At 35.6% G+C, this 15768-nt stretch overlaps 1 protein-coding gene across 1 annotated transcript in view; it reads left to right on the forward strand.

Moving 5' to 3' along the window:
• The window catches only part of LOC119874292, a 399775-nt gene that overhangs the window by 27265 nt on the left and 356742 nt on the right, over window positions 1-15768 (forward strand). The gene's annotated exons all lie outside the window — the stretch shown is intronic.

The following is a 15768-nucleotide window of genomic DNA, read 5'->3' on the forward strand; positions in this document are numbered from 1 at the left end:
GTATACTATATAACATTGTCTGACTTATTTGTTTGATGGTCCAGTTTGTCCTACAGATAAAAATTTTATTGCTTCATTGTTGCTTTTCCTTGAATACTACTCTGCTAGTGGACTAGCATATTTATTTTTCCTGAGTTTTAAATTCCTCAATGACAAAGGTATTACCTAGGAGATGAGTGACTGATGGGACTGTTCTGAGGTAAGGGAGGTAAAACCAGTAAAGTGCTCCATACAGAGTCTGATATAGATTGAATATGTAATGAATGCATTTCCTGTCTTTTCATGGAATCCTGGTAAACTAATTGTTGGGTTTTTAGATGGTATTGGAGAAATTCAAAATTGAATTTTGAATATTAATGGCTTTGAATATTAATGGTTCACAGCGTAGAAGTTTCTATAGAATTTAGATTAGTAAGTACTTATTAGTAAGTGTTAATAATTCTCTGGTCCATTTTGAATCTCATTTAAAAGATATTTTGATTTTGAATTCCTTTGGGGGTAAAATATTTCTTACTCATGGCCACATGTACACCATGCAGACTAAACTAGCTAATGCTTAGCAGAGCATCCTTTATTGCCTCTCAGAATTTCCCCCTTTCTGCCCCAATTTGAGTGTGTTTTTCTACATAACACATATTTACTCTCACACTCAGTGGCTACCTGTAGTTTACAGTACAATTAGTGTCTTAAGGGTTAAATGAGAATGCGGGTGAAAGCACTCTGTCAACTCTTTTGTTTATGCAATGTGCATTGTTGGTACATCTGTTGTATTGACAAAGTTAGAAGCTTGAGAAAAGATGTTGCATGTAATATCTTTGGATCCTGAGGCCTTATAAGATTTGTTAAAGAAATTACTAAATAAAAGGTGGAAAATTAGAGGGGAGCAAGCCAAAGAACAAGAGTTAAAGAACTGAATTTAATAGTTCTTTGTGTAGGATAAAAAAAAAAAAAAAAAAAAAAAAAAAAAAGGATAACCCTCAGAAATTTGTCTCAGAAATGTCTCCTGATGTCTGCATTTGAGACCCAATTCCCCAAACCATACAGTTAATGTGTGAACTCTAAACCCTCAATCACATGAACTAATCTCAGTCATTCTCTCCAACTAGAGGTGGCATATAAACTATCTCTACCTTTGTTAGTTTCCTGTTAGTACCATAACACATTCCTGTAAACTTAGTGGAATAAAATAACAAATCTATGTTGTTTGTAGGTAAGAAGTCCAGGACAGATCTCACCTGGACTTGATAAAAATCAAGAGTGTTGGCAGACTGTTCCTTTCTGGAGGTTTTAGGGGAGAATTCGTTTCCTGCTCATTTGAGTTGATGGTAGACTCTAGTTCCTTGTGGTTGTAGGACTGAGACCCTCAATTTCTTGCTGGCTTATCAGTCTAAGGCCATTGCCAGTTTCTGAAAGCCACTCTACATTCCTTAGCTCATGATCTCCTTCCACAATCTTCAAAGCCTGCAAAGGCAAGTTGAATCCCTCTCATGCTTCAAAGCTCTTGTTATTTTTCACCATCATCTCTTTGACCCACTCTTCTGCTTTTGTCTTCCAATTTCCAATACTCATGTGATTACATTGCACTCACCTGGATAACTTCACATCTAACTCACAACTGCAAAGTTACATTTGTTTTTAAGATAATATGTTCATAGGTTCCAGGGATTAGAGGTCAATGTACTTAGGGGGCCATTATTCTGCTAACTACTGTCCATAACTGATAGCAATTGCCTGTATTATAGTTGTTCCACACTTTGTTTCCTAGGTGGGCAATATCATTGTCAGCCTTTCTCCAAGCCTCAGTTATTCAGTCTCAGAACTCTACGAGGCAGCTGATTTAACTCCTTTGTCAACTTAGTTTGTCTAATATATAAAGTCATTTTTATCCTAATTTGTTTCAATTCAGTTAGATTCCATTCAATTCAATAATAATTTATTGTCTACTGAAACCATTCCTGGTATGATAAGGTAAGATATGGAGTTTGTAATCTGTCTATAGATTAGATATATTTGTTGAGAAAAATGTAAGAGAAAATATAATCACCATGTATACATAACAAGGATGTTAGAAGGGGAATGTCCTCATGCAGTGGTAGGATTAGGAAAGCAAGGTTGTGATTTTGCCTAGCTTATAGGATATGATTTAACAAACAGTGGTCAGATCTTTCTGCTTTAAAATATCTCTCTTTGGGGATCCCTGGGTGCCTCAGCGGTTTAACACCTGCCTTTGGCCCAGGGAGTGATCCTGGAGTCCTGGGATCAAGTGCCACATCAGGCTCCCTGCATGGGGCCTGCTTCTCTTGTCTGCGTCTCTGCTTCTCTCTCTCTCTCTCTCTCTCTCTCTCTCTGTGTCTCTCATGAATGAATAAATATAATCTTTAAAAAAAATGTCTCTTCATAGCTTGGAAATTTTGGCTTTACTTTTCACTGTTAGACCCATTTAGCTTAACAAACATCCTATTTTACCAAGCCATCCTGTAGAATTCTTGCTTAGGGAATGTATATTCTTAATTCTTTATTAAACTACTATTTTTCTTTTTTCTTAATCCTTGTACTTTAGTCTGAAACAACTTTCTATAGATCTTTAAAGAATATTTCCTTCTTTAAATTTGTTGTCTCAGTAAGCTGATAGGGTTTCTAGCACTGGGTATTTGGGGACCTCAACAACTTTTAAGTATAGTAAGTCAGCACCAGATGGGGACAAGTTGGAAAATTGACCTGAGCCAGGACTCTTTTTATTCTTTCATGATGTCTCTAAGAGAGATTAACATGACAATAAGGTTGACAACCAGGGAGTATGACCAGGCGTCCATATTCCAGTGTTCATGGGGAAGTAGCTCAAATCTGAGGCAACCTACCATTAACATCACAGACACTTTTGTTTATGTATTTATTTATTTTATTTTTTCACAGACACTTTTAAAATAATGAGTAGGGACCCATAGAATTATCTGGTGAGAGTAGATAATTATAGACAGGTAGAGGTTGCTTGTTTCTGGGAGGTCAGATGCAGAAAGAACTAGAAATCTAGGGTCCAGCCCCATCAGGGAGATTAGAATTTAGGATATATCTATGTTTTTTTTCTAAAAATATATATTTATTTAAAGATTTTATTTATTTATTCATGAGAGACAGAGAGAGAGAGAGAGAGAGAGAGAGAGGTGGAGACACAGGCAGAGGGAGAAGCAGGGAAGCTGATGTGGGTCTTGATGTGGTCCCAGGACCCTGGGATCTCGACCTGAGCCAAAGGCAGACAGACATTCAACCACTGAGTCACCAGGTGCCCTAGAATTTAGGATATTGAGCTTGGATATAAAGTGCAAAGCATGACTGAAGCCCAGAAATAGAGACTGGTATGAATGGTGGGATAAAGAGTCCAGCCTAGGGCTTAGGATCACTGGGGCCAGGGAGGACATGAGTTTTGGCTGACAGACAAATTCCAGACCTTTGAGCCCCTGACTAATATCCACTCAGGACTCATTTTCATTGGCTCAGGCAGAGTAGGGCTCACTGATTGTTGTTCTTTAGGACTTGTACCTGCCCATGGCCAGTTGTGGGCTCTGTAAACCTGGGGAGGCATAGGGACAGTTGGTCTTTGCAATGCCAAGAACAATATCATGGAAATTTGTTCCACTTGTGTTGGGCAGTTTGCACAATGCTACGTGACTCTAGTCACAATTGAATTAAACTAACAAGTCATTTGCACTTATTGAAGTATTATTCCAAATCTAGACATTGATCATTAAATTATTTGCTTAATTTGTTAATTTTCTAAGTTAAAAATTTAGATTGGATTTTGGCAGAATAGAAGAAATTCTAATAATTCATGGTCTCTGAAGATAAAATAAGAGGTAGTGAGTTCCTGAAACCGAAGAATTCAAGCATTCACTAGATGACCACTTGGCAGATGTGATGCTGGGGGATTAAATGAGTGACATTTAAAAGTCCCTTCTAATCCTAAAACACCATCTAAATCAGGATAATGTAAAAATATCTAGACTTCACAGACATTATTTTCCCTTATTGAATACCTGGCTTCTTTTAAATTTTAGAAAAATACTTATTAATTAGAAAAGAGATATTAAAAAGGGATAATTTTTGTTAAGCATGCTTGGCCATTTTAAATTACTTTCTTCAATTTAAAATCCCCTTAATGCACTGATTACTTATTAGATAAACCAATAATCTTCTATGATTTGCAGTGAATTGCAAATTTATGCATAAATATTTAGATATTACACATAGTCCTATCCATTGAGGATCCTTTTTTTTTAAAGCATAAAATCCATACTGATATATTTTATTACAAAGTTGTTTATTTTAATACTGGAGTAAACTCAAAATCTGTCTCCTAGTTATACTGAATTTCAATGGCCTTTTAATTGCAATTAAGCTCACAGTTTTCAAAGTTCTCTTAGAAGGGCCTATCTGCTTTTAAGATGTGTTTTGCCCTATGTAATGCTACCACCCAACCTCTGCTATGCCTGGCAGTCAATGAAGAAAAAAGTTCACAAAATTAATATACGATTTGGAGTCGGTGTCTATGTCTAGGAGAGATATCCAATGAGAGCTTTCTCAACTTTAATGTTGTTACCTTCAGTATAAACCTAGAATCACATGCTTCAAGGGTTATTAGTAATAACTCTCATACCTCAGTTTACAGATGAGGAATTTGAGTCACAGTGATGTTGAGTTGCTTATCGATTCATTTATTGCACATAACAGTTCTGCTCCTTTCCCTTCAATTTGACCTTGACAGGTTGTTCATTTATTATTTTTTAAAGAAAAGGAGAGATGGGTAAGATCACATACCTAATCAGTAGATGGGGGTCCTGCTACCTCTGCTTGTGATGCTGGACTATAGCCTGTCACAGTTCTTTTTTACATCCAAATTTATTTGATGACTACAAGGTGATGCAATCAAACCTTATTCATCTGAGGGTAGGTAAGATAAAGTTACAATATACCCATTCACTGCAAAATGGTGTCTGTAGGATTTGGAATTGTTGAAGATAGCTTTTTCCTAAAGTATTTATTAAATGTATGTGTGGTCTGTATTTTATAAATTAATAATATTTGATGCCAATCATATGCATTATAATATCTTGATATTTACAGCTTTCAGAATACTTAGTATTTTAAACATAGTTTACAGAGTGCCTGGGTGGCTCAGCCAGTTAAGCATCTGGCTTTGGCTCAGTTCATGATTTCTGGGTCCTGGGATTGAGCCTGGAGTTGGGCTCCCTGCTAAGCAGGGAGTCTGCTTCTTCCTCCACCTCTGTTCCACCCTGCTACCTATGCTCACTCACTCTCTCTCTCTCTCAAGTAAATAAATTTAAAAAACAAATGAACACAGACTGCTATTTATATAATGTGATCTCACTACCTTGTAATAATTGGTATTGATGAATATTGACATATATAATTAGAATATTCAGGAACAGAAACTTGATAATGATTCAGGCCAAAAGTTATGCTCAGAATTTTAATTTCATAATGTTGCACACTATGAATAATTAAATTTATCTCTTTTGATCTCTATGTGTTGATCTTTAAAAATATTCTTAACGATATGCCTAAAGCTAGTGGTAAGCAGGAATTTTGATTGCAATCTTCTTATCTTGTGTCTTAAGAAGTCACTTTTCTAAAGAAAGACTATCTTTCTTACATTACTCTAAGCCCCAGTGTGAGGATCCTGCAGTTTTTCCTCTGCAATGGAAGAAGAGCTTCTAGGGTAGGGGATATGCTTTGCAGCCACTTTTGTGACCTCCATGACTGTGTCTATACTCACTGCTCGGCTCTTCACAACATGCCGTGTCTTCTAATCTTACAACATCCCTGAGATCTAAGGATTGCTTTATGATTACTATTCTACAAATGGGGAAACTGAGGTTTTGAGAGGTGAATTGTGTGCAAAAGCTGTTCAAAATGTCCCTTCTACCATGCCAGACTTCTTATTTATTGTATTTCCTTGAGAGAGAGAGAGAGAGAGAGAGAGAGAGAGAGAGAATAAAAGCAAGATCAACGATGGCACTTTATATCCATGTAGCAGTTTAGAAATTTCTTTTTACTTCCTATCCATTGTGTGTTATATGTGTATTACAGTGTTCTCTAGAGGACTGATGTGGTAATGATAATAGTAATATTTGTTAAAAACTTGCTCTATGGCAGGCACTGTGCTAAGTGCTTCATATACATTATCTCATTTCATCCTCACAGCAACCCTATGAAGTAGAAATTATTATCCTCGTTTTTAAGATGAGAAAATGAGGCTTAGAGAGATTAAATAGCTTGCCCAAGGTTACTGCTGTTTAAACCAAGCAATCTAACTGCAGATTCCAATCCCCTAACTGCTTTGCTCTGCTGCTTGCACTGTATGTAAGGCTCTTCTTTTTTTCCATCTTAATGTTTCTTCTCTTTATGAAAGAGTTAGGGGGGAATGACTTCTGCACTAGCACTGTGCTATTAAGAACTGCAGCTACCGACTAATGTCCTCAAACTTTAGTGTGCATAAGAATTATCTTGGTTGTTTTTTTTTTTAAGATAAATGGTACTCAACATTTCTGAAAATTTTATATTAATCTAATAATTATACAATTTAAGTGAATTAGTGTTGTTTAATGGGTAACGCCCTAATTTGAGATTGTCAACAAATGTCTAATAATCTCTTAACTAATTTCTTATATAAAAATAGATTTCATAAGGTTGATTGCTTTAAGCAAGTTATGTGGTTCCTTATCTTTGTAATTCATATAATCATAAGATATAATCAGAAAGTCTTTATTTTTATTTTGCTAATTCATTAAATTTCTCCAGTGGCATTAGCTTGCCTGCTACTAGATGGAAATGTGGCCAATTCTATGGCTTTTCTGCTCTCTCAGGCTCCTACAGTGTCTATAAGTGATATATGCAATCTTAATTCAGTAATCAAAAGTACATATTCCTATGTTTCGATAAACCCTTCCATCTTCATTCAAAATTATAATTATTTCCTCTACCTCAGTTGAAATCCAGATAGAGAGTGCTGGCTTTCCTTTCTATTTTACTGTTTCAGTGGTTCTTGTAGTATTGGCTTTGGAACAGCAGTACCAGCTGGGAGGTTGTTAGGAATATGAATTCTTTGGTCCTGCTCAGACTCAGAGTCAGAAACTCTGGGATTGGAGCCAGCAATGTGTGTTTTAACAGGTGCTCCAGGTGATGATACATGCTGAAAGCTAAAGTTTAAGAATCACTGCACTATGTGATACTTGCTTACCTCCTTATCCTTCTTAGTAACTTTAGTTTTTGTGGTCAAAGCAAAGGGGGGAGGGCACAGAAAAGGAGTCAGAAAGGTTGTTACTTCTTTGGCGTTGTCATAGTTGGCCTTTTATTTTAGGACCTAGGACTTATTTAAAGTTGACTCATTCTCTGATGGCAGCTTTTTGAGAGGCCTCATTGAGAATACTAAAGCCCCTTTCTTTTCTGCCCCTTTTCCTCCCCACTCCTGTTCTATGTGACATGGAGTTTCTCTGTTGGGGTCTTATTGCCCTTTCATTTAGAATGGCTCCACAAATGCTTTGTTTGCTTTATTTACAGGGTACAATATTTTAAATTAAACAAATGAATTTATTCCTTTATGAGCAAGATTGTCTTTTCTCTTACCGACTTACTGCTATTTTCCAAGTGTGAAAAGCCTATGGATTGATCTGTAACTACCTTGGTAGTATTTTTAGGCCTCTGAGTCCAAAGAATAAGATCTTGGAACCAAGCAGCAGTAGTAAACTAGATAGAACTTCCTGATTATTACCTAGGGCTTAGACCTCTTTTGTATACCACTGTACAACATCTTGGCCCCATTTTTTGTTCCAATTACAGCTATAGTGACCAGGTCCACACACACTTTGACCAGATTTATATAGTTATAACCTGACAATGCCTCAGCATGGGACAATTACTTCTTGTTTCCCATCTGAGTTTCTCTGACTCCCTGTCATTTACAATCAACCAAAATAATGGAAGCAAAAGAGTTAATGCCTAAGGGGCCATTCATAGCTAATAGGGATGTACTATATAGATAAACGCTTCTTTCTTTCAGTGCCAGTTGGGCAATTCTGAAGTGCATGTCCATAAAGCTTCCAAGAACTTCCTACAGAACTGAGTAATTACTGCCCAACTAGGTAACATATCTTGGTATTGACTTTCCCTCCTTCCCACAGATCCTCCCTTTCCTCAATCCTATTTTCTGAGATTATTCTTCCTAAGTAAACTACTTGACTACAAGTCCTTTCTCTCAGGCTTTCAAGGAGACCCAGGCAAAGACATGTACCAATGCTAATCTTAAGTCATTTTTCCATCTCTTAAAGATTGGTACAAATATGAAGATTCAAGGTTATAAATTCATATAAAATTGGGGTTGTCAACAAGAGGGAATGCCTGTGTTTTGTTGGCTTCAACTGAGTAATTTGCACCAAACATTGAAATTGCCCATAAGTAATTCATGATTGTGAGTAATTAAATACCACAAATCTCCCATCCTCTCTCAGAGGCAGAGGACTGGCCTGGATTACTTCTTTAAAAAACATGGAGGATTTCAGTGACAATTTTATCAGAGGGAAGCACTTGATTTTGGCTCAAGAAGGTTTTAAGACATCATTTGGGGGCAGCCCGGCTGGCTCAGCAGTTTTGTGCCGCCTTCAGCCCAGGACTTGATCCTGGAGACCCGGGATTGAGTTCCCCATCGGGCTCCCTGCATGGAGCTTGCTTCTCCCTCTGCCTGTGTGTCTCTGCCTCTCTCTGTGTGGGTCTTTCATGAATAAATAAATAAAATCTTAAAAAAAAAAACATCATTTGTCTGTGTTCATAAGTAGCTATACATTAAAAGGATGCCTTATAGAATGCTTTAATTTAAAAGTGAGATATTCTTTTTTTTTAGATTTATTTATTTATGTAATACAGAGAGAGATCCAGAGAGAGAGAGAGAGAGAGAGAGAGAGAGAGAGAGAGAGAGGCAGAGACACAGGAGGAGGAGAAGCAGGCTCCATGCAGGCAGCGTGATGTGGGACTCGATCCCGGGACTCCAGGATCAGCCCTGGGCCAAAGATAGGCGCCAAACCGCTGAGCCACCAGGGATCCCCAAAAGTGAGATATTCTTAACTCGATTCAGTTTTCCTAGGTGACAATGATGCCAATGTCATTTCTACCTGGTTTTGCAGGACACAGGAAGAACCATACAAATGTTTTCCCTTTCTTAACCTCCAAAACTCCCATAGTTGCATTATAAACTAGTCTAGCACTTCCTAAAAACTGCTTTATGGACTGGCTATAGCAAAATCACTAAGGAAGCTATTTATTTATTTATTTATTTATTTATTTATTTATTTATCTATTTATTTTTTAATTTATTTTATTTATTTATGATAGGCACACAGTGAGAGAGAGAGGCAGAGACATAGGCAGAGGGAGAAGCAGGCTCCATGCACCAGGAGCCCAATGTGGGATTCAATCCCAGGTCTCCAGGATCGCACCCTGGGCCAAAGGCAGGCGCCAAACCACTGTGCCACCCAGGGATCCCAAGGAAGCTTTTTAAAAATACATGCTTCTGAGTTCTATGTCTGGAGATTTGAATTGGTTTTGGAGTTTGGGCAGTGATGGGCTGGAACTGGCCTTTCTTGGCTTATGAAAGCCTATTGTGCACCTCGCTTTCTAACTCCACATTGAGTGCCTTCACATTAGTAGCTTGAAATCAATTCTAGTGAGAGTACTGATACTATGGAAATTGGCAAATACTATAAAATAAGTATGCCCCCCTTAACCCCCACCCCCAGCCAAGCTGGTGTCAAATATTTACCAGCACATTACCGGATTGGGCCCCAGGACTCAGTGTAACTTCTCTTTCAAGTAAGAAATCTATTTTTTAGAAATGTACATTTTTTTATTTCTGACTTAATATGAGCTGTACACATGACAGTACTATTAGCACTTTATCATATTTTCTTATAAATATAATTTTTAGGTATATCTGTTAACCTTTTTAATTTAAAATACTATTACTGAAATTGTTTAATAAAAACACCAATTTGACTTGTGCTATAGCAACTAATATAAATGACCTCCTCTTTGGCACCTCATTGGGTTTTCTAAAGGAAAACCAGTCCATGTTAATTTAACTCCCTGTGTGATATTGTGCTACAAAATTAAAATATTTATCTGGTTTGGTTTAATCAGTTTTTAGAATAATTGTTTTAACAGAAAATTGGAGTATCATTAGTCTCCTGAATATTATAATTTAACAAATGATTACTATGCTAAACCAAATTGTTACCATGGCAAGAATTTATTTGGAGTCTCAAGGTAGGAGGGGTGTTCCATTAGAGAGAGATTCCTATTTCTCTTCCCCATTGGTACCTAATTGCTAAGCATTAAACATAGTGAGGTTGGAGAATTCAGTACATATTTACAAAGAGAACAATGATTCTCAACACAATGCCTGGCATTATGATTTAAAGACTAGTTAAGGTCATCAAACCATTGCCAACAGAGTTTATCCTGATAAATCTGAAATAAAAAAATCACAACTTGGCTTTATTTATTTTTTCTTTTTTTAAAAGACTTTATTATTTATTCATGAGAGAAAGAGAGAGAGAGAGAGAGAGAGGCAGAGACACAGGCAGAGGGAGAAGCAGGCTCCATGCAGGGAGCCCAACGTTGGACTTGATCCCGGGTCTCCAGGATGAGGCCCTGAGCTCAAGAGGGTGCTACACTGCTAAGCCACCTGGGCTGCCCCACAACTTGGCTTTAACACAAAAGGGGAAATGCCAACACAGTTTGGTTTTAATACAAAAAATTTTTAACACTAATTTTTCAATGTGGTATATACAGTATTCCGAAAATTAAATTACATGTGAGGAAACATGCATTCAGTTTCATCATTTCCTACTTAAGCACCATTGGTGAAGTCACATAATCTTTCTTAGTCTCCATTCTTTATTCTTGAACTACTCTATTTATATCACTGAGCTTAGTCTGAGGATCAAATGAGATAAATGTGTGAGCAATTTGAATACATTATTCTTCAAATGTAAGAAATCAATATTAGTTTGTTTCAAAGACTTAGGAAGGACATTATCTTTTATTAAATGTGATTCAATCTAATCACATATATATCTAGTGTTGATAAATCCCTTGTCAGAACTTTATATGACTGAATGAGTCTTAATTTGTCATTGATAGGTATGGTTACCTTCTTTTGGATGTGATCTTAATGATTATGAATGAATTTTCAAAATTTAAATACATTTTATATATACATATATTATTTTGCAACTATTTTATGGAAGAACAGTATGTTATGTTGCTTAAAATATTTCTATCTCATGTGAATGCGGTAGTATAAATAAGGAAAACACTGTGGAATTTCTACTATGTCAGAAGAAATATGTTTATATTAGCCTTGCTTTTTTTAGATGAAAAGGCTAATTAGGCTTAGAAGTAGCAACACTCTTCTAAGTCTTAACAACTATAAAATGATAAAGCTAGGACTCAGAAGTTGTTCCACTTCAAACTGAAACCCAAGTCCAAACTCTGAACCAAAATTAAAATCTGACTTTATTTTCACCTTATTCTCCTTTTCTTCACTCAGTTAAAGTGTTTGTGAATCTACATCTAGAACAAGTGGTCCTCTTAGATAAACAAGATTCTTGGTTAAATAGGTTAATTGTGATAGTTCATAGTTGGAAGCAATCAGTCTGTTGTCCCTGTGTTTAACAGTGGCTGCATACTATCTAATATCCCGCCAGCCTATGATTTCTGTAAATCACATTCATAGTAATTTATAACTGTAATAAATGTTTTTCTCCCACTAAATCCAGATTTGAAGATCAAGTGGAAATTTCCTCCAAAGAACACTATTATTTGTTTTATTAGAGAAAAGTATTAATAAACACAAATTTGAAATTACTTCTGAATGCCTAGGCATTTTTATTTGTTATTTATAATCCCCAGAAAAGCCATAAATATCCATTTTGCAGATAAGGAAAGTGAGGTAGAGAGTAACTCATGTGAAGAACACACAGGTGCTAAGTGGCAGTGGTGGTATTCAAACTGGTTCCTGAGACTCTCAGGCCCATCATTTTCTTTCTAACATATGGTTGTGAAATACCCAGGGGGTCCTATAAAGGAAAGTTTACAATGTGACCATATATAACTTTGAAAAATTGTCATACTTCAGAATCACAAGGTTTCATGTGCAAATCCAAATTTGTAGTTTTTCTGGAAGGTCTGGAACAAGGACTGGGAGAAAGTACCTTCTACTGCCTTTAGGATAGAGCCTGGGCTCTCATTTTACTACCTCCCCTATCACTTCTCTGTCATTAGCCACATTACCTGACTTTGTTAGAGTTAATCATCTCTGGATTCTATTGTGATTTCAAAAGCTTTGTTGACTGAGGGAGGAAAAGTTAGGCCTGGGCTATTCTTATGATTAATTAATAAATTGGGGACAGAGCTGTTATAGTTCCCAAAATAATGTATTTTAGTTCCAAACCAGGGCCTTCTCAGATCATTAATACTCTAGGCTTTTCTTATGGAATTGTAATTGACTGATATAAGCCACTTATTAAAGTTTTGCTATTACTCAAATTGTGTCAGTATAATTTTTAGGATATCTATAACCTGGGACTTAAGGTGGTAAAGAATGATGCTTGTATTGGGGTCTCAAAATTATAAGATTATACATTTTGTTTGGAAATAAATATTCTAAAGGTAGGAGGTAGGTTGGACAGGAAACACTAGCATCTTTTTTATTATTATGTAATTTATAAAATATCATGTAATCCTAAAAATAGACCTTCAGATCATTACTTAGGTAGTATAAGCATTTTCTTATAGCTAGAGGATTTTATAGTTCATCTCCCATAGAAATGACAAGTTTTCATATTCAGGGAATGTGAGTTTTTTTTTTTTTTGAATGTGAGTTTTCTAATTAAAAAGTGAAACAGAGTTGTTCTAGAGTTAAAAAAAATTGAAGAAAATACACCAATAATTTAAAATATCTATTTTGTTGGGTGCCTGGGTGTCTCAGTCCATTAAGTATCTGACTCTTGGTTTCTGCTCAGGTCATGATCTGTGTTGTGGGATAAAGATTCATGCTCAGTGGAGTTGGCTTGAGATTCTTTTCTTTGCCTCTCCCTCTGCCCCTTCCCCTGCTCATACCTAGGCACACACTCTCTCTCAAATAAAATATATAAATAAAATCTTAAAAGATATATCAATTTTACAAACATTTATGATTGGTGTTTCTTAAGCATATCAAAGTTTTAAGTAAAATCTTATAGAAAATTTTACTTATGCATAGGCAGAAAATATATTTCAAGTTGAATGGGGGTGGGGAAATATTCTTTCTAATACTTGAAGTTAGTGTTACTTTTTATAGGACACTTTTCTCAGAAATTAACTACAAATGTAGTCCAAAATGTTTAGACCATTAATAATAATAGTTTATTTCTTAATATGGTAATTTATTTTATTTTTATTTTTTATTCTTTTTTGAAGATTTTATTCATTTATTCATGAAAGACAGAGAGAGAGAGAGAGAGGCAGAGACATAGACAGAGAGAAGCAGCCTCCATGCAGGGAGCCTTATGTGGGACTGGATCTTGGGACTCCAGGATCATGCCCTGGGCAGAGGCAGGTGCTAAACCACTGGGCCACCCAGGGATCCCTTTAATATGGTAATTTATACAAAAGAATTTGTAAGTTTAAAAACAATAAGCAAGCATAGGGCAGTGTTATTATTATTACTGACCCTCCCCCACAATCAGTAAGTTTTTCCCAATTTCATATTATGACTCTAGCACTATTAGGTACTGTGGAAAATTTATAAAAACATTTTTGAATATTCATTATGAATAACAAATTGGTTCATAATTTAAAAAAATGTACTGGGCAGCCTGGGTGGCCCAGTGGTTTAGCACCGCTTTCAGCCGGGGGTGTGATCCTGGGGACTCGGGATCGAGTCCCACATCGGGCTCCCTGCACGGAGCCTGCTTCTCCCTCTGCCTCTCTCTCTCTCTCTCTGTCATGAATAAATAAATAAAAGCTTAAAAAAAAGAAATGAACATGGTGAAAAAATACCATGAAAACTATTGTTTCATCTCTATTCTCATCCCTAGAGTTAACAGTTATTATTACCTGTTTCTTGTGTATTGTTATGCAGATATTTTATGCAGATACATACAAAGTGGTGTTATTCTCCCCCCACATTCCTGTGGTATAGGCTGCTTTACATACAACATGTATACTATACTATGTATAGTATATCCTATACATAGTTCTGAATCTTGCTTTTTCACATGCATGTCTTGAAGATTATTCCATAACCCAAGTAGCAAATTGTTGTCATCTTTTTTTTTCCTCTATGGCTGTAAACTATTTCTATTTTTAGGTGCTTTATAATCTATTTTACCAGTCATCTTTTATTTAAGTAGTTTCCAGTTTTACTATTATAAACCAAGTTTCAATGAATAACTTTTTATATAGGTCTTTTCACATATTAAATAACTATGTCTTTAAGAAAAATTCCTTGAAGTGGAGTTGGATTAAAAAGTATGTACTGCTATAATTTTGAAAGATATTGCCCAATTACTCTCCATAGAGGTTGTGCCAGTTTACACTTTGACTAGCAGCATACGGAAATGCCTGTTTCTCCACTACCTGGCCAAACAGCATTATTAATTTTTTGTATTTTTGCCCATCTGATAGGTGAAGAATGGTATCTTAAGAGTTTTAATTTTCATTTTTTAAAAAAATTTTTAAAAATTTTTATTTTTTAATTCTTGTTCATGTGATTGGGAGTTAGTATGCTTCATTTTCCATGAACTGTCTATGTTGTCAATTTTTCTGTTGGGTCAAATAGTAGGCGTTTATTGTTTATTGGTTTGTGATATGAGTTGCAGATATTTATCCCAGCTTATCTTTTTCCTTTGCCAGTGCTTATTGTAGTTTTTTCTGTGAGGATTATTATTAATTTTTTTATGTTGTAGAATTTATCAATCTTTTGATTTATAGCTTTTGTGTCATATTTAAATAGGCCTCTTCTATACCAAGATTATAAAACACTTCTCCCAGGTTTCTTCTAATACTTTTATGCTTTCATTTTTACAATTAAATCTTTGATTCATTTGGAATTTATTCTGATGTAGAATATGAGATATAGCTCTAATGTTATTTTTTTCTAGACAGCTACCCAATAGCATTTATTGAATAATCCATCTTCAGTGGTTTGAGATGCTGCGTTGCTACCTTTTGTTATATTAATAATTATGGGGAGCATACTATGAATCAAGTGTTGTGTTAGGTACTATGGCAAAATTTAAAAGTGTAATATAGTTCTTGCAGCCAGAAATTACTATCTAGGTATAGCAACAAACTCAAGGAAACATTCATGGAAAAAAAAATCAAATAGTGGGTTGTATCAAAGAAGGTTTTATGGAGAGGCAGGCATCAGTTCTTTCCTGACAGTTACAAATGGAATTAGAGAATAGGAACACACAAAAGAGAAATAGGGGGAGAAAAGAAACGGAAAATACCTCCTTATACTCATTATCCAAAAGTTATCCTAAGTTACAGGGAGACTGCATGTTGATTAGCAAATATTAAATGTGAGTATATTTCTGGATGGCAAACGCTTTTATTTTTAGAAACACATTTATGATATCTAGGGTGAAAATTATCATTATAAAATACTGTTGATTTCTTAAATTCTCCCTTTTTAATTTAAGTGTAAGAATAAAG

Source organism: Canis lupus, chromosome 12 (assembly GCF_011100685.1).
Source record: "Canis lupus familiaris isolate Mischka breed German Shepherd chromosome 12, alternate assembly UU_Cfam_GSD_1.0, whole genome shotgun sequence".
In the NCBI taxonomy this organism is placed as follows: domain Eukaryota; kingdom Metazoa; phylum Chordata; class Mammalia; order Carnivora; family Canidae; genus Canis; species Canis lupus.